At 37.2% G+C, this 20,001-nt stretch overlaps 1 long non-coding RNA gene across 1 annotated transcript in view; it reads right to left on the bottom strand.

Annotated features, from left to right (window-relative positions):
* Window positions 1–10,670: 10,670 nt before the first annotated feature.
* LOC125619192 overlaps window positions 10,671–20,001 on the bottom strand; it is a 20,646-nt gene continuing 11,315 nt past the window's right edge. The window contains exons 2-4 of the long non-coding RNA XR_007350705.1: window positions 15,237–15,245; window positions 11,235–11,237; window positions 10,671–10,853 (exon numbers count right to left, since the gene is read on the bottom strand). This is a non-coding gene — a long non-coding RNA (uncharacterized LOC125619192). The remainder of the gene's footprint in view (window positions 10,854–11,234; window positions 11,238–15,236; window positions 15,246–20,001) is intronic.

Below are 20,001 nucleotides of genomic sequence, written 5' to 3'. Positions count from 1 at the left end.
TCATTTTCTCTTTGTTCTCTTTTCTCTCTCTCTACTTACCCAAATAATTCCCCAAATACCTGAAATTTTCTATTCCCTATAAACATTAGGTTTTATCATGAAAAACAGAATTGAAAATGTGTTATCTGTAAGATTAAAAATGACATCTAATTACCATTATGTGTGTGTGTGTATACATACATATATTCATTTATTTATTTTTTATTATTTTGTACCAGGGATTAAATCCAGGGGCAATCAACCACAGAGTGACATCCATAACCCTTTTTCATATTTCATTTAGAGACAAGATCTCAATAAGTTGCTTAGAGCCTCACTAAGTTGCTGAGGCTGGCTTTGAACTTGTGAGTCTCTTGCTTCAGCCTCCCAAGCCTCTGGGTGCCATTATATCTTTCTCTACTTGTATTATTTGAATACAAAGAAAATTCATTCATCAAATGCATAACTGTTGAGTATCTTTTATGTCCCAAGCTCTGTGGGAGGCTATAGGATAAGAACGGTTGGTTCACAAAACAAAGTCCTTTTTTCTCATGTAGCTTATAAAGTTGTTTTTGTTGATGGATTTATTGATCATTTCCATATCTTTTATGAATTACCTCTCCACATGGTTGCTCATCTGCCAGTTACCTCCCCTCCTCCTTATAGTGTTTCTTTAACCAATATTTTGTTCAAGAATATGGGAGATATAACATGAAAACACTCCTCTTTGCATTTCACTGCGCGTGCATTCTGCTTTACAGGTTCATCCATCCAAAAGAAAAGGTCTTCCTTGAAGAGCTGGTCTGGGGAGCCTACTTATCCTCACTAATTGTTTATCATCTTAAGTAATTAACATCTGAATTTAAACTGAATCTGATAGGGCTGTGCTCTTGAACTAGTGACTTCCACTCTGGGAGTCAAGATGACGGTGAGGAAAAAACAAAATAAGATGACAAATTAAACTTAAAGAATATGGATAAATTTAAAAGAAAATATGGGCCAAAGTGCTTGTGACTTTTGGCACTTTATTTTTATATCAAATGTGTGGAACCAACTATAAAATACTCTGTATTGCAAAGGGGAATCAAACAGTTGGATTTAATGAAAATATTTTGTAAGAGCCAGTTGTAGTGTTAGGTTGTAATTGCAAAGGAACCTCTCTGGGCTTTAACTTGTCATCTTGTTTTATTTTAAAATGATATTCAATTTGTGTTTCCCAGAAGCAGCGATGAGAGGTCCTGGGTAACAGGCCTGTGATATCAACAAGGTTTTAAACAAAACCCAGCATTTCTCTGAAGAGCTAAACTTCTTACTGCTGAGGGAGCCTGAGTAAGACTGTTTTAGTCTCATGATGCCATTGGTCATGCTGATCATCCATTTCACTTATTTCACACATACTTGGTAATTCCCCAGGATAATGTGTAAGCTTATTAAACACTTTATAGCCACCATCTCATTTAATCTCTGAAAGTAGCCTTGTGAAATGTAACAGGTGGTTTAAAGATGAGAAATCAAAGACTCACCAAGGGGAAAAGACTTGTCCAGGAGCACATAGCCAGTAAGTGGCTGAATGGAGTCATCGCATGGCTATACCTTTATTATACTGTAAATATAATTGCATGGTAATGTTGAGTAATGATAGACACATCAAAGTCAGATGTCTATGGGTCTCTATTTATTGTTTCTCATCTGTCCCTGAGGGGAAAAAGCTCCACTTTGACTTCCTAGGTGTATTTCAGAATATGTATAGAAATACATCTTTGTGGAAGTTATTAAATTCCCTTTAAATTACCCATTGCAATTATACTTTAAAAAATTTGTTTTGGTATTGGGGATCAAACCCACGAGTGCTTAACCACTAAGCCACATCCCCAGCCCTTCTTTTTTTTTTTTTTTTTAGTTTTATTTATTTATTTATTTTTTAAATACACGACAGCAGAATGCATTACAGATCTTATTACACATATAGAGTACAATTCCTCATATCTGTATATAGAGTATGTTCACACCAATTCATGCCTTTATACATGTACTTTTTAATTTTTGCATTATAATTCTTATTACACATATATACCACAATCTTTCATTTCTCTGTTTATATATAGACTATGTTGACACCCAATTTGAGTCTTCATACATGTACTTTGGATAATGATGTCCATCACATTCCACCATCCTTACTAATCCCCTGCCCCCTCCCTTTCCCTCCCACCCTTCTGCCCTATCTAGAATTCATCTATTCCTCCCATGCTCCCCCTCCCTACCCCACTATGAGTCAGCCTCCTTATATCAGAGAAAACTTTCAGCATTTGTTTTTTTGGGATTGGCTAACTTCACTTAGCATTATCTTCTCCAACGCCATCCATTTACCTGCAAATGCCATGATTTTATTCTCTTTGAATGCTGAGCAAAATTCCATTGTGTATATATGTCACATTTTTTAATCCATTCATCCACTGAAGGGCATCTAGGTTGGCTCCCCAGTTTAGCTATTGTGAATTGTGCTGCTATAAATATTGATGTGGCTGTGTTCCTCAGTTTGGCATTTTCAGAGTGCTAGTTAGTCTTTAGTGCTGATTGTTAAATATTCCCTGCTCTCTACTTTTTGGGGAGAAGGTAGAATTACACTTATCTTCCCTTCTTTGGAATTGGGCATGATTATGAGGATTACTTTGGTCAGTGAAATGTTCCTGGAAGGGACACAGAGTCACTTCCAGACAGAAGCCTTAAGAGCCAGTGTACAATGTATGTGAGCATAGCAATCTCTCAAAGTTTGGGTAAAAGTTAGAGACATAGTTAAAGGAGCCAAGAGTCTTTCCATGATTTCACAGAGTGACACCTGAGGAATCACAACTGACTCTTAACAGTAGATAGGAATAAGGTCAATTTTTACCAACTTGGTCTTAAACACCTGGCAGGAGAGTATACCAAAGCACAGTTATACATGGGCATTTAAAACGAAAGACAATGGTTCTTTTAATGTAACTTAAGATGTATACTAGGCTCAGTCCTGCCAAAAGTAAGTAAAGCCGGAATCTATAAAGGAAGGGTTCTCAGACAAGAGTACCTGATAACTATAACAAAAGACTGTCCATCATAAGCTTTTTCTGAGTCAATTTGAGACCTAAATATCTTCCTTTTAAAAATTTTTTTGCTACCAAATTTTTTATTGATTTTTTTGCATTACAATTCATATTACACATATAGAGCACATTTTTAATATCCATGGTTGTATATAAAGTATATTCACATCAATTTATATCTTCATACATGTACTTTGGATAATGATGTTCATTACATCCCACTATCATTTCTAATCCTTGCTCTCTCCCTTCCTTTCCCTTCCTCTTCCAACCCTCTCCCCTATCTAGAGTTCATCTATTCCTCCCATGCTCCCTGTCCCTACCCCACTATGAATCAGATTCCTTATATCAAAGAAAACATTCGGCATTTGGTTTTTTGGGATTGGCTTACTTCACTTAGCATTATCTTCTCCAACTCCATCTACCTGCAAATGCCATGATTTTATTCTCTTTTATTGCTGAGTAATATTCCATTGTGTATAAATGCCACACTTTTTAATCCATTCATCTACTGAAGAGTATCTAGGTTGGTTCCATAGTTTAGCTATTGTGAATTGTGCTGCTATAAACATTGATATGGCTGTATCCTTGTAGTATGCTGCTTTTAAGTCCTTTGTGTATAAACCGAGGAGAGGGATAACTGGGTCAAATGGTGGTTTCATTCAAAGTTTTCCAAGGAATCTCCATACTGCTTTCCAGATTGGCTGCACTAATTTGCAGTCCTACTAGCAATGTATGAGTGTACCTTTTCCCCCACTTCCTCGCCAACACTTATTATTTGTCTTCATAATAGCTGCCATTCTGACAGGAGTGAGATGAAATCTTAGAGTAGTTTTGATTTGCATTTCTCTAACTGCTAGAGATGATGAACTTTTTTCATATATTTGTTGATTGATTGTATATCCTCTTCTGAGAAGTATCTGTTCAGGTCCTTGGCCCATTTATTGATTGGGTTATTTGTTGGTGATGCTTTCAATTGAACTTTTAATTTTTTTTATTTGTTTCTTTCATTTCAAGGATTTCTGTTTGTTTTTTTTTTTTTTACAGAACCTCTATCTCCCTGTTGAAGTGATCTTTTGCTTTTTGTATTTGTTTATGTAGCTCCTTGTAGAAATGTTTTTTTCCTGCCTGTATTTGCTCTATTATATCTTCCTTCACTTCACAGAACATTTTAATCATGTACATCCTGAACTCCTTCTCTGTAATTCTTCTGCTGTGGTTGCCATGGATTCTAATAATGTGGTGTCTTGATTTGTTTGGGGGCACTTTCTTCCCTTGTCTTTTCATGTTGCTCGTGTGTCTTCCCTTTTAGCACTTGGGTCTGGGGTGTTAAGGTTTTTACCCTATAGGGTTTGTAGTGCTCCTATTGGGTTCCAAAACCTCTCCTTTGTGGGGAAGGACAATGTTAACAGATCCCAATATCAACCCTAAACCACCTATGAACAATTTATTGCTATTAAGACATTTACAGTTTACTCACAATATATAGAAATGTTGAATTCGATTATTATCTATAATATAATCAATAGATTTGTAAAAAGGTTTAACAGTTTCTGATGGTGGACAATGAACTGGAGGTGAAGTGTAGGATGATATGCTGAGGAGGTACAATGTGAGGATATAGAGTTAATATATCTTCGGAAGTGTGAAAGAAATCTTATGAAAAGGGTTAGTAGCAAGAGAATAGACGAGAAGTAGTTTTGGGTAGACAAGTACAGGGAAGATAGTAGAGTACTTAAGACAAACACACATATGTATTTAGAAAAATAAATAATGTTAAAATAGTAAAGATTGGAGGGGAAAAGAAAAAGAAAAGAAAAAAAAGGGCATATATAACACTTCTATATTATATTTTTATTCAGATGTCCCACTCCTCAGAATCCTAATTCACGCAAAGTTCTTGTTTTCACATTTGTTGGGGATGTGAGGGTGGGAGGATAGAGGGGGAGAAGAAAAAATAAAAAAATAAAATTCTTGAAGGAAGAAACCAGGGTTGTTGCTAGTTTTAGAGATCTGTATCTTTCCTGCTTTCCTTCTCATACAATAGGTGGGGTTGTCTCTTGTTAGGTGGTATCTCTGCCCTCAGGATGGTGAAGGTAACCAGGGTGGGAAGGCTGGTTCTGGTGCAGGGTGCCTGGAAGCGGGGAGTGGCACCCGCCAGTCCCTGCAGGGAGACTGCACCTCAAGGGTCTCTTTTTAGGTTCACTCATATGACTTGATTGCCTGAAGATTTCCCATTTCCTGGTTTTTCTGTTAGTTTCCAAACTTTTGCCCCATTTCCCTCTCCCTTAGCAGATCCCAATTGAGGGACCTCTCTCTTGGGGCTCCTGTGGGCAGTGCCCTGATTACACTGTGCACCTGTCCCACCGAATTTGGGCGGCTACTGTGCTGAGTTACCGCCACTGGAGAGAGAGCGGTGTTGGAAACCAGATACCTGGTTGGCTGAAGATCCAATCTGGGAGCTGCCCCCACAAAATATGGCAAGGAAGGTGAGCTAAGATGAAGGCACTCTGCTTCCAGCGCTGGTGTATCCGATGGGGTGGGGGGAGCAAGTAATGACATTGTGCTGAGGGTAGGTAGTGTTAGCTGCAAGACAGGCTGAATAAACGCAGGGTAAACTGAGTACCCATCCCCACCCTTCGTTAGCCCTTCATTTTGGGATGGTTATTTGGCCTCTTTTCCCCTTTACTTCCTCTTGTTATTTTTCAATTTGAAACCCGTGCCTAGCCCATGCCCAATTCACTTGAAGGCAGAAGATGACACCCTTAGCAACTACTGTGTGACCCAATCACTGGATGCCAGCAAGGCAGCTTGCAGACCTAGAGACCCTATTAAGATTTAAGCAGCACAGAAAGGGCTACAAAAACCTTCTCCTTCCTGGCCCTCTTTCTCTCTCCTCTTTTTCTCCGGTCAATCAGATACCGCCACAATAAAGATCTCTTGGTTGCTCCTAGTGTTGTGGTTGCTTTCCTTTCAGGTAGCAGCTGAGTGACCTGTGTGGGAGTGGAGCAACATCTGAGATTTCTGCAGCAGTGCTGATAGGTGATCCTGCTAAGGTGCTCATGAGCCCTGCATTGGCTAGAACTTTGGGAGTTGGGTGTCCAGAGATGTAGTATTCCCACTAGGTGAGATCCAGGTCACAAAGCGACACAGAATGCTGCCTCCCTCTGGGCCGCCATCTTGGATTCTCCTAAATATCTTCTTAATGTCCTACACAGGCAGGCTTGATCTGTGTTTTTGTGTTTTGCTGCTTTGATCTCTTGGCCCTGATATTTATCCCTGTACCTTCACTGCAGCTCCAGGAGACACCTGTGACATTGTAAAAACTAAATGTTGTGTATATGTTTCTAACAACTCTGCTAATGTTTGTGAAGCCTTAAATGGCCTCCATCACAAACCAATGCCCTGGTGGACTCCACTTTAAGCTTTAATGAGTTGCTATCTTCATGGCTTTCATAAACTGACCAATAATACTAATTGCTTTTGTGCTAATTGTTTGCCAGACAATGATGCTTTGCTATCTTGTTTGTTATTATCCTAGCATGATCCCTGCCCTATGTATACCTCAACCAGTTGCCACTGTGGATCTCTGGACTCCCTGGATGATTAATGCCCTTAACTGTCCATGCCTCACCTGATACAAAACCATAAAAAACTAAGCCAACAAGGATCTGCTGTTACTACAGCAAGCCTACACGCTGGCAGATCTACAAACCTATACCACAAATGGACCCCAACACTATGTTCTTTGATCTTCACCAGCTAGCGCAAGAGTTCCATGAATCCCAAATAGGAAGGGTCAACAGTCCACTGTCAGCCTTCAGGTATAAGAAGATGAGCTCTCCAGCTCTCTGATCACTCAAAAATAATTTTGGGATCAAATGTCTCCAGGGAAAATGTTAGGTAAAAGTTTGGGGATTCCAAGATGGTAGAGGCAGGGTATAAGAAAAATGCTTCTGAAGGACAAGACAGGGAGGTGAGTCATCATGTCCCTGTTTATGGTAAGTTCCATTACCATGGTAACCCCCACCACAGGCTTAGTATTCAACCAATGGGAGTAAAGTGGGCAGTATTCTAATGGAATTTTCTAAGAAAATAGGACACCATTCTGATCAGGTATTATAAGGTAACCAGTGGGAACAAATGGGGTAAAGTCTTCAATCAGGTCTGTAGAGGGAAGAGATGGCCTCACAACTCAGCATATAAGACTAATTTCCAGACACTGGGCCTTGAGCCTCTTTCTGTTGCTCTGTCCTCTCTGCTCTACGTCCCAGAGTGCTGCTTCCACCCTCACCTTCAATAAATCTCTACTTTGCCTGTTACTTCAGTGTGTCTTGCTCAATTCTTTCTTCAGGACATCAAGGACACAGACCCCAATTGGACACCTTGAAGGTAATAATGTGACATGGACTTGAAGTGGAAAGCTAAGTATAAAAAATTATAGCTGAAGTCAAAACTGGGTGAAGGGGACTAGTGAGGATAGTTTCTACTAAAGCTATGGTGTCTATCCACCATGATTGGCCCATCCATCCTCCCAGAGTGTAGACTCCAACTTCCTGGTTCTCAGTGGAGTCTCCTTGGACTCAGTGAAGTACTCCAGTGGACCTACTTGTACAAATTTACCTGTCTATCTGTCTGTCTCTATCATCTATCCATCTATCCATGCATTCATCTCCAGGAGTGGAACTGCTAGTTAGTATTGACCAAGACTGATTTAATGTTCCCTTCAGCTTGACTTCAGATCCCTAATCTCCCCCTTTTTTTCCTTTTTAGATAATTCACTTAAAAAACATGCAATTGTAAATTATTTCCATTTAAAGTTTTTAATTGTTATTTATTTATTTTGGTGCTGGTGATGGAGCTTAGGGCCTTTTGCAGGCTAGGTAAGTCTTTTGACTACTGAGCTCCATTTTCATCCCCTCTAATTCTAATTGTTAAATTATTTTCTTTGAGATGTAAATCTTCTACCACCCAGAAGCTCCTTTCTTTTAGGACATTTGAATGATCTTTTTTTAAAAATTATTTTATTTACTTATTCTAATTAGAAATATATGACAGCAGAATACATTTTGATTCATTATGCACAATTGTAGCATAACTTCTCATTTCTCTGGTTGTACATGATGTAGTGTCACACCATATGTTTACATGTACCTAGGGTAATGATGTCTCATTCCATCATCTTTCCTGCCCCCATGGCCCCTCCCCTTCCTCCCCTTTGCCCAAAGTTCCTCCATTTTTTCCATGCCCCTCTGCCATTATGGATCAGCATCCACTTATCAGAACATTCAGTCTTTTTTTTTTTTTTGTATTGACTTACTTCACTTAGCATGATATTCTCCAACTCTATCCATTTACCTGAAAATGCCATCATTTTATTTCTTTCAATGCTGAGTAATATTCCATTGTGTATATATACTACAGTTTCTTTATCCATTCATCTATTGAAGGACATCTAGGTTGGTTCCATAGTTTAGGTATTGTGAATTGAGCCGCTATAAATATTGATGTGACTGTGTCACTATAGTATGCTGATTTTAAGTTCTTTGGGTATAGACCAAGGAGTGGGATAGTTGGGTCAAATGGTGGTTCCATTCCAAGTTTTCTAAGGAATCTACATACTACTTTCCAGAGTGGTTGTACCAATTTGAAGTCTCACCAGCAAAGTACAAGTACACCTTATTCCCCACATTTACGCCAACATTCATTGTTGTTTGTATTCTTGGTTTTTTGAATATTTTTTGGTTGTAAATAGACACTATTTATTTATTTATTTATTTATTTATGGCACTGAGGATTGAACCCAGTGCCTCACATGTACAAGGCAAGCTATCTACCACTGAGCTATAACCCCAGCCCCTGTTGTTTGTGTTCTTAATAGACCTTTATTTTATTTATTTATATGCGGTGCATAGAATCAAACCCAGTGCCTCACACATGCCAGGCAAATGCGCTACCACCGAGCCCCAGCCTCAGCCCCTCCCACTGTTTGTATTCTTAATAACTGCTATTCTGACTGGCCTGAGATGAAATCTTAGAGTAGTTTTGATTTTCATTTCTCTAATTAATAGAGATGTTGAACAAAATGGGATGAATTCCAACTAAAAAGCTTCTCAGCAAAAGAAACAGTTAATGAGGTGAAAAGAAAGCCTACATTTTGGGAACAAATTTTTACCACATACATATCAGTGCTAATTAGCACATACAGTGCTAATCTACAGGATATATAAAGAACTAAAAATCTTAACATCAAAAAGACAAACAACCCAATCAATAAATGGGCAAAGGAGCTGAACAGACACTTCTCAGAAGAAGATACACAATAGATCAACAAATATATGAATGATCTTTTTGAAATGCAGTTATCAGAGGAGGTAATATGTTATATTGCCCAGTATCTGTGGTAGGATAAGAGCCTAACTTCAGAAATGATAATTAGGAAACAACCACATTGTCCCTTCTTGCCACTAATGTCTTCTAACACTCACCCCACCATTTATAAACCCTTCTGCCTTTTGATTCAGTAAAGTTCAATCTCTCTTATTTAAATAAACTTAAAGTGTCCTGTGCAGTTTTTCTTCAATAGTCAGCATTTTTTGTTATTTGCTTTAATTAGTAATATGTGACAGTAGGCATTTATACTTTGATATATCATACATAGATGGGATCTAATTTCTCATTTTTCTGAGTGTACATGTTGCATACTCATACTGGTCATGTAGTCACATACATTACATAAATTAATAATGTCTATTTCATTCTACTATCTTTCCTATCCCCACATTCCCTTCCCTCCCCTCCCATCACTTCCCTCTACCTAATGCAAGGTAATGTTATTCTTCCCTAGTGCTCCACCTCATTGTGAATTAGCAACAGCATATTAGAGAAACCATTTAGGCTTTGGTTTTGTGGGATTGGCTTATTTCACTTAGCATGATATTCTCCAACTCCAACCATTTATTGGCAAATGCCATAATTTCATTCTTCTTTAAAATTGAGTAATATTCCATTGAGTATATATACCACATTTTCTTTATCCATTCATCTATTGAGGGACACCTAGGTTGGTTTCATAGGTTACCTATTGTGAATTGAGCAGCTGCTATAAACATTGATGTGGCTGCATTACTGTAGGATTCTGATTTTTTTAAGTCCTTTGGGTATAAACCAAGGAGTGGGATAGCTGGGTCAAATGGTGGTTTGATTCCCAGTTTTCTGAGGAATCTCCATACTGCTTTCCATAGTGGTTGCACCAATTTGCAGTCCCACCAGCAATGCATGGGTATACCTTTCCCCCCACATCCTTGCCAACATTTATTGTTGCCTGTATTTGTGATGATTGCCATTCTGACAGGAGTGAAATGAAATCTTAGAGTAGTTTTGATTTGCATTTCTCTAATTGGTAGAGATGTCGAACACTTCTTCATATATTTGTTGATCAGTTGTACTTCTTTTTCTGTGAAGTGTCTGTTCAGCTCCTTAGCCCATTTATTGATTGGGTTTTTTTTTTTTTTGGTATTAAGTTTTTTGAGTTCTTTATATGTCCTAGAGACTAATGCTTCATTGAAGGTGCATGCGGTAAAGATTTTCTCCCAATCTGTAGGCTTTCTCCTCATATTATTGATTGTTTCCTTTGCTGAGAAGAAGCTTTCTAATTTGAATCCATCCCATTTATTGATTCTTGATTTTACTTCTTGAGCTTTAGGAGTCTTGTTAAGGAAGTCAGATCCTAGGCCGACATGGTGACGATTTAGGCCTATTTTTTTGTACTATTAGGCACAGGGTCTCAGTCTAGTGCCCAAATCTTTGATTCATTTTGAGTTGATTTTTGTGCAGGGTGAGAGATTGAGGTTCAATTTCATTTTGCTACTTATGGATTTCTAGCTTTGCCAGCACCATTTGTTGAATAGGTTATCTTTTTTCCAATAAATGTTTTGGGCACCCTTGTATAGTATGAGATAACTGTATCTATGTGGCTTTGTCTCTGTGTCCTCTATTATATACCATTGGTGTACAAGTCTATTTTGGTGCTAATACCATGCCGTTTTTGTTACTATAGCTCTGTAGTATAGTTTAAGGTCTTGTATTGTGATGCCTCCTGCTTCACTTTTCTTGCTAAGGATTGCTTTAGATGTTCTGGGTCTCTAATTTTTTCCAAATAAATTTCATGACTGTCTTTTATATTTCTATGGAGAATGTTATTGGAATTTTTAATAGGAATTGCATTAAATTTGCATAATGCGTAGTATGGTTATTTTGACAGTATTAATTCTGGCTATCCAAGAGCATGGGAGATCTTTCCATCTTTTGAGGTTTTCTTCAATTTCTTTCTTTAGTGTTCTGTAGTTTTCATTGTAGAGGTTTTTCACCTCTTTTGTTAGATTGATTCCCAAGTATTTTATTTGAGGCTATTGTGAATGGAGTAATTTTCCTAATTTCTATTTCAGTGGATTTATCGTTGATGTATGGGAACACATTTATTTATGGGTGTTGATTTTATATCCTGCTACTTTCCTGAATTTATTTTTTAGTTCTAGGAGTTTTCTGGTTGAATTTTTTGTATCTTCTAGATATAGAATCATGTCATCAACAAGAAGTGATATTTTGAATTCTTCTTTATGCATTTGTATCCCTTTAATCTCTTTCTTTTGTCTAATTGCTCTAGTTAGAGTTTCAAAAATGATGTTGACTAGAAGTGGTGAAAGAGAACATCCTTGTCTTGTTCCAGTTTTTAGTGAGAATGGCTTCAATTTTCCTCCATTCAGAATGATGCTAGCCTTAGGTTTAGCATACATAGCTTTTATGTTGAGGTGTATTCCTACTATTTCTAGTTCTTCTAGTGTTTTGAACATGAATGTGTGTGTATTTTGTTAAATGCTTTTTCTGCATGTATTGAGATGATCATATGATTTTTGTTTTTTAAGTATTAATATGATGAATTATGTTTATTGATTTCCATATGTTGAATCAACCCTGCATCCCTTGGATGAACCCCATTTGATTTTGGTGCACTATCTTTTTCATATGTTTTTGTATGTGATTTGCTAGAATTTTAGCATCTATGTTCATTAGGGATATTGGTCTGTAGTTTTCTTTCCTCGATGTGTCTTTGTCTGGTTTTGGTATCAGGGTGATATTAGCCTCATAGAATTAGTTTAGAAGGGTTCCCTCCTTTTCTATTTCATGGAATATTTTGAAAGTCTTGTAAAACTCAACTGAGAATCCTTCTGGTCCTGGGCTTTTCTTGGTTGGTAGGCTTTTGATGGTGTCTTCTATTTCATTGCTTGAAATTGATCTGTTTAACCTGTGTATATTATCCTGGTTCAGTTTGGGTAAATCATATGACTCTAGAAATTTGTTGATGTCTTTGATATTTTCTATTTTATTGGAGTACAGATATTCAAAATAGTTTCAAATTATCTTCTGTATTTCTGTAGTGTCTGTTGTGATATTTCCTTTTTCACCATGAATTTTAGTAATTTGAGTTTTCTCTTTCCATCTCTTCATTAGCGTGGCTAAGGGCTTATCAAGTTTATTTATCTTTTCAAAGAACCAACTTTTTCATTTTGTCAAATTTTTTAAATTGTCTCTTTTGTTTCAATTTCATTGATTTTATCTCTGATTTTAATTATATCCTGTCTTCCACTACATTTATTGTTGATTTGTTCTTTTTCTAGCACTTTGAGATGTAATGTTAGGTCATTTATTTGTTGACTTTTTCTTCTTTTAAGGAATGAACTCCATGCAATGAACTTTCCTCTTAGTAATGACTACATAGTGTCCCAAAGATTTCGATATGTTGTATCAGTGTTTTCATTTACATTTAAGAATTTAAAAAAAAATTCCATCCTTTATTTCTTCTACTACTGATTCATCATTCAATTGTTTATTACTTAGTCTCCATTTGTTACAGTAGCTTCTATTTTTTATTTTGTCATTGATACCTAATTTCATTCCATTGTGGTCTGATAGAATGCAGGGTATGATCTCCATTTTTTTGCTTGTTTATGCAATCCATATGAGTGATAAGTCTTTTCCCATCCTTTCACCTTCAGCCTGTGGATATCTTTGCCCATGAAGTGAGTCTCTTGAAGACAGCATATTGTTGGGTTTTGCTTTTTAATCCAATCTGCCAGTCTCTATCTTTTGATTGATGAGTTTAGGCCATTAACATTCAAGGTTATTATTGAGATATTATTTGTATTCCCTATCATTTTGATTTATTTCTGGTTTTTGATTTGTCTTAGTTTCTCATTTGGTTGAATGTCCCTTTAGGGTAGATGCTCCCTTTGCTGGTTTTCATTTTTTTTTCCCCCACTTCATTCTCTTGGAATATTTTGTTGAGAATGCTCTGTAGTGTAGGCTTTCTAGTTGCAAATTTTTAAAAATTTTGCTTATCATGGAATGTTTTAATTTCATCTTCAAATCTGAAACTTAATTTTGCTGGATAAAAATTTTGCTTGCCATCCATTTTCTTTCAGAGCTTGAAATATATTATTATAGGACATCCTAGCTCTGAGGGTCTGGATTGAGAAATCAGTTGAGATCTGAATTGTTTTCCCCCTATATGTAATTTGATTTTTTTTTTCTCTCACAGCCTTTAAATTTTTATCTTTATTCTGTGTGTTAGTCATTCCCATTATAATGGCCTCATTATAATGGTGTTGGTCTGCTGTGATTTTGTACTTTTGGGTTCCTGTAAGCCTCTTGTATTTGATTTTCCATTCCATTCTGAAGGTTTAGGAAATTTTCTGCTATTATATCATTGAAAAAATTGTGCATTCCACTCCTTCATCTATTCCAATAATTCTTAAATTTGGTCTTTTCATGTTATCCCATAATTCTTGGATGTTCTGTTCATGGTTTCTTACCACTTTCTCCACATGCACAACTCTACTTTCAAGATTATATATTTTGTCTTCATTGTCTGAGGTTCTGTCTTCCAAGTGGTCTAGACAGTTGATAATGCTTTCTATTGAATTTATAATTTCGTTTACTGATTCCTTCATTTTGAGGATTTCTGCTCCCCCCCCCACAATCTCTCTTTATTAATGTTGTCTTTCACTTCCTGTATTTTTTCTTTGATTTTACTCCTTATACTATCCTTGACTTCACATATCAGTTTCACTATGTACAATCTGAACTCTTTCTTGGGCCTTTCTTCTACTGAATTATCAGTGGCTTCTGTTGTTGAAGCATCTTGGTTTGTTTGGGGTGCTTTATTCCCTTGTTTTTTTCATGTTGTTAGTGTGTTTTTCCATCTAAATGTATGGATCTAAGGCAGGATAAATTTTACCCTGTAGCCCTATAGTGTCCTCTTAATTCCTAGCACTTCACCTTTACTGGTAAGACCAATATCAACAGCATCTAGTGTCACATTCCTGGCAACAAAAACACTCAGGGCCACTCCAGGGGAACTGGGCTGCACAAAATAACCACACAAGAGACAGACATACCTTTTTTTTAGGGGTCTTGTGATGGCTCCTCTGACCTTAAGGTCTGCAGAAAAGAGAGGGAAGCGAGCACATGCTGACCCCTTTTATTGAGGAGAAGCCATTCAAATGAGGCAAGGGGTCAGGTTTCAAGGGGCTGAGATCATGTTGTCTGCTGTCAGCAGGTTGACTGATATCTAGGAAGGCCAAAGGCAGAGCAAGAGAAGGGGACACAGAAAGGTTATTTCCATGGAGCATTCTATCCCAAACAGGGCAAGAGGTAATATCACAAAGGAACAGGTGAGCGAAGCATGTAGCTTGACCCATGGGGATGCAGGAAGGCACCTATGCATGAAGACACATTTTGCAACTTCCAAGATTGGGGCAGCCATCTAGGGCCACTTTGATGTAGCCAGATCACTTGGAAGTGACCAAGAGAGCCTCAATCAGTCAGGGAAGGAAAATGCTGGTCACACAGCATGACAGCCTCCCACAACCTTGTGTACACGATATGTAGCCTTAAACCTAATAGCTCCCACTAAGGTGTCTATTGATCTCTCACATTAAATCAAAATGATGAGTTCAATAACTATCTATAGTAGAAACAGAATATTTGCTAAAATGATTTATAATTTCAAATGGTGGATAAAAGAACAAAGGTAGTGTAATATGAAATATTTGCTAGGAAGGAAGAGAGAAGCTAGGAGTAAAAATTCACAGGAAGAGTGGAAGAGGAGCCAACAGAGATTGGCTGTTGGTTATTGTTTGAAGAGCAGTTGGAAAGAAAATCCAAGAAAATAGATAAGAGAGAGGAAGAATATGAACAAAGAGAAAAAAATTAAACACATAAGAATACAACAAAAATGCAAAACATCATTCATATATCATTGTCCTCCACACACTGATGAATAAAAAACATCCTGTTCCAAATATGGTAGAGATTAGTGAATCAAAAAATAAAATAAATCTTTCTGGAAAGTGGAACTGTCTCTGTCAGTGTTCAATAGTTTCTCAGCCCTGTCTCTGACATCTCTCGGGATCATCAAACCTAGATTAGCTCTCACAAACTCAATCTCTATCTCACCAATCTGAGCTTCAGATACCTCAGGCTTGGTCACCCTGCAGTCCCAAGATCTCAATGCTACTCCTACTCGCAGAGAGACTGCCAGGATACACTCATGCAAAGGAGCAACCCGGAGATTCAGCAGCAAGACAAGGGCCACAAACATTCTCAATAGGAACACCCCAGACTCCTCCAAACCCGCAGTCACCCCCACACTGGTCCTGCAGGTCCCAGCTGGAGTCCCCAGACAGAGGCTTTTGTGGTGGTAAACCTGCTGGCACCTGGTCCCCAAGCCCTGGCTGGTGTTCCAAAATGGGTGCAGCCACGTGCAAGCAAACTTGGAGTCTCCCCTGAAGCAGTCCTCTAGGCTGTGGTAGCAGCAGTAGTGACAGTGGTTGTTGGTGGCAGGCAGCGAGCGGGTCAGCAGTAGTGGTGACTGCAGGGGCAGCTGCAACTGCAGCTGTGGGGGCAGTGTCACCTGGCTATCTCTGGGGTCAGCATCAGTGTCAGCTTCAGCTGCATCCGGGGCAGCGGTTTCTTCTGTGGCAGCAGCACTCAGAAAGAAGACCTCCAGGCGACTTCAGGCTGGCAGCAGCGGAATCAGAGGCTGTAGCCATACTGGCAGCAGTGCAGTCTATATCCCCATATGCACCTGTTAGGAATGCATAAGGTTCCTACACTTCAACATTTCTACCAACTCTAGAAATTATTCAGAATCCTGTTTGTACTTTTAATAGGGGTTATACAGTAATATCTCATTATTTTTTAAATTTTCATTTCTCAAATTACCCATGATTCTGAGTATTTTATTATATGTTTGAGAGTTTTTGGGGTTACCTCCTTTGTAAATTGTCTGTTCATAACCCTTGTCTTTCTTCCTATTGGAATTGCTGTTGTTCTTTTGTTGTTTCGCAAGAATTACCTTCACATTCAGTAAAAAGGAGTTGTGCATTTTAGACATTTCAAATTTCTCTCATGCTTTCAATCACTGGTGAACTTTGTCTACATTATTTGTTGAACAGAAATTTACATTTTGAAAATGATTTGTTTTGAATTTCAAACTTGCAGAAAAATTGCAAAAATAGTACATACGAACTCTCATATATTGTGAGAGTTCCAAACCATAACAGAAGTATAAGTATATTTGCATGTTGAATATGTCATTCATCAATATATCCAAAATTTGGTTCATTTAACATTTTGCTTCATTAACTTATCTCTCTCTCTCTCTTTCTAAACACACATACACATGCACACACACATACACACAAACATTTAAAATATTTTGAAGGTTTGCAAATGAGTTACAGGCATTTGTTGTCATTTCAGTGTGTTCCCTAAGAACAAGTTATAACCAGAATATAGGTATGGAATTAGGAAATCTAATGTTGATTCAATGTTATTATCTGACCCCCTGTTTATATTTAAAATTTGCCAGTTGTTTTGATACAGAGTTTTACAGCTGTTTTATCTTTCAATCCAGGACTGTATGTATTAAGTCTTTTCAGTTTCCTTTTTCTCTGTTGCTTAGGATTATTTATCTTTCACGCTCCTAACATCTTATTTTGCCTATTGTTGATAAGTTTGTGTTTGTCTGATTTTTTTATGATTATGAATATTTTTGCAGACATAGTAATATACAGGTGATGTTGTGTCCTCAGTTTATCATGGCAGGGGCATGTGGTATCAATTTATACTGTTGCTGAAAATGTTAACTTTGACTACGTGGTTAAGGTGAATCTCCCTGAATGACCATTTTCCCTTTGTAATTAACCACCTTCACAGAGACACTTTAGAAATTGTGTTAGTCAGCTTAGTGTCTCTGTGACCTCTAGACCTGAGGTAAGGCAGAGCATCATGGTAGAAGAGTGTGGTAGAAAGAATCAGCTAAGGACATGGTGACCAGGAAGCAAAGAAAAGGTGAAAAGTCTTCAGGGAAGACTTGTTCCAGGGCATGTCCCCAGTGGCCCATGTCCTTCAGCTCCACCTCACCTACCTAGTTACCACCCAGTTATTCCATTCAATCCAAGATGGACAGATTAGTTTACAGGTCTCATAATCCAGTCATTTCACCTCTGAATATTTCTGCATTAACACAGGAGCTTTTGGGGAACACCTTATATCCACACCATAACAAAGTATAAATACATTTGCATGTTGAATATGTCATTATTAATATATATCAAATTTGGTTCATATTAGCTAGCAGAAATCTCCCTTATTCTTTATCACAAATGTATAGTACTCCACTGCTTGGATATATCATAATTTATTCTACCAATACCCATGTGTATATACTGGGTTATTTCTAATATTTTGCATTTATAAATAATGTTGCAATGGATAACCAAATGAAATGTTCTTATTGTTATGTGCATCTGAACATAAATTTCTAGAAATGAGATTGTTTTGTCAAAAAGAAATATATGTATATATATATGTGTGTGTGTGTGTGTGTGTATTTTATTAAATTGCCAAATTTCTCCAACATAAGAGCTGTATCATGTATACTCCCATTAACAATGAATGAGAATGCCTCACAGCCTTGCCAATTTTTAAATTTTTTTTGCCAGTTTGATAGAAGAGAAGTGATATATCCATATGATTTTATTTGCATTTCTCTTATTATGAGTAACATTGAAATAGTTTCATTTGACTATTGTTTGTGTTTTTATGAATTATTTACTTGTGCCATTGACTCATTTTTCTACTAAAGTTTTGGTCATTTACTCCCTTTATTTTAAAAGTTTTCAAATATATTAAGAATAATAGCTTATTGTCTGTGAGACATTTTATAAATATTTTTACCCAGTTTTTTATTTTGTTTTGTAACATTTTTCCATAAAATTTTAACATTTTTATATAGTTAATTTTCTCTCTCCTTTTAAAAAAATGCTTTCCTACTATTGGTGCATATTTATTTTTCAATATGAACTTTTGTTGCAGCATATCCAACTTCTTAAAAACCTTGTTTTTATTATTGTTGCCTTAAATTTATATGTAGGGAGAATCAATCCTTTTGTGATTTTTGTATTGTCTTGTACAAGAACAAGGATAGCTGTGTCTTTCAGTACTGGTTAAGATATTATCATACATATTTTTATTGCTGTATAACCAATTACTCTAAACCTAGTGGTTTAAAACAATGAACTTTTGTTGTTGTTATGATTTTTGGGGATTAAACTCAGGGCTATGAATGCTAGGCATGTACTCTAACACTGAGCTGTACCCCTGACCAATAAACATTTATCATCTCACACACTTTCTGTAAGCGAGGAATTCAGGAGAAGCCTAGCTGGGTAGGTTCTGTTTTGGAGAGTGGGGTCTCTTGTAATGATGGTGGCTGTGGTTTCTGACAACTGGGGCTTGGTTGGTGTTTCCAAGATGAATCATTCACATACCTGCAAGTTAGTGCTGGCCTGTGGCAGGAGGACCTTCCATGAGGTCCTCTCCAAAGATTGCTTGAATCTCCTCACAGAGTGGTAGGTGGTTTCTCCTAGGCAAATGATCCAAGAGAGAGGAAGATAGAAGATACAATTGTTTTCGTGACTTAACACTGGATGTCACATAGCAGCATTTCTTCAATATTCTATTGGGTACATAGGTCAGGACTATTCAATGTGGGGATCTGCACAAAAGAGTGAATACATGGAAGTGGAGATCATTGGGACCATTTTAGATGTGCAAGTCTTGAAAATATCAGTAGTATTTTTACATTAAGTAAGATCATGGCTTTAGGATAACACTGTGTGTATGTGTGTTTTTTAAAAAAATATTTATTTATCGTTAGTTTTAGGTGGATACATTAGTTTGTTTTTATGTGGCGCCAAGGATCGAACCCAGTGCCTCATGCATGCTAGGCGAGCACTCTACCACTGGGCAACCATCCCAGCCCATATGTGTTTTATACTCATGGATTGACTAAACTGAGTGTACCTTGCATCCTTGGAACAAACCTCTGTGGTCATTTGGTATTACTTTCACAGTGTGGTGATGAATTCTTTTTGAAAATATAATAATTTTGCATTCATTTTCATAAACTATATTAGACTTGTAACTAAAATTTTTTTAATTTAATTATTATCCAAAATTCAGACTATCAAATTTAGGTATTAGTATTGAACTTCTTCACAAGTTGATCTTCATTTTTGCTGAGTGTGTTGACTCATACCTGTAATCCTAGCAACTTGGGAGACTGAGGCAGGGGGATGGCAAGTTCAAAGCCAGCCTCAGCAACTTAGTGAGGACCTAAGCAACTTAGTGAGACTCTGTCTCAAAATAGGAACTAAAAAAGGGCTGGGGATGTAGCTCAGTGGTAAAGCACATCTGGGTGACTTAACATTGAAATTTAATGGACTTAACACCCCATTGCCAAAAAAAAAAAAAAAAAAAAAAAAAAAAAAGAAAGAAAGAAAAAAAAAAAAAAAAAAAAAAAAAAAAAAAA

The sequence above is a fragment of the Marmota marmota genome, unplaced genomic scaffold (genome assembly GCF_001458135.2).
Source record: "Marmota marmota marmota unplaced genomic scaffold, marMar, whole genome shotgun sequence".
NCBI classification, from domain to species: domain Eukaryota; kingdom Metazoa; phylum Chordata; class Mammalia; order Rodentia; family Sciuridae; genus Marmota; species Marmota marmota.
The sequence above is the reverse complement of the archived record's forward strand: the minus strand, read 5'-3'. Positions and strand labels throughout refer to the sequence as shown.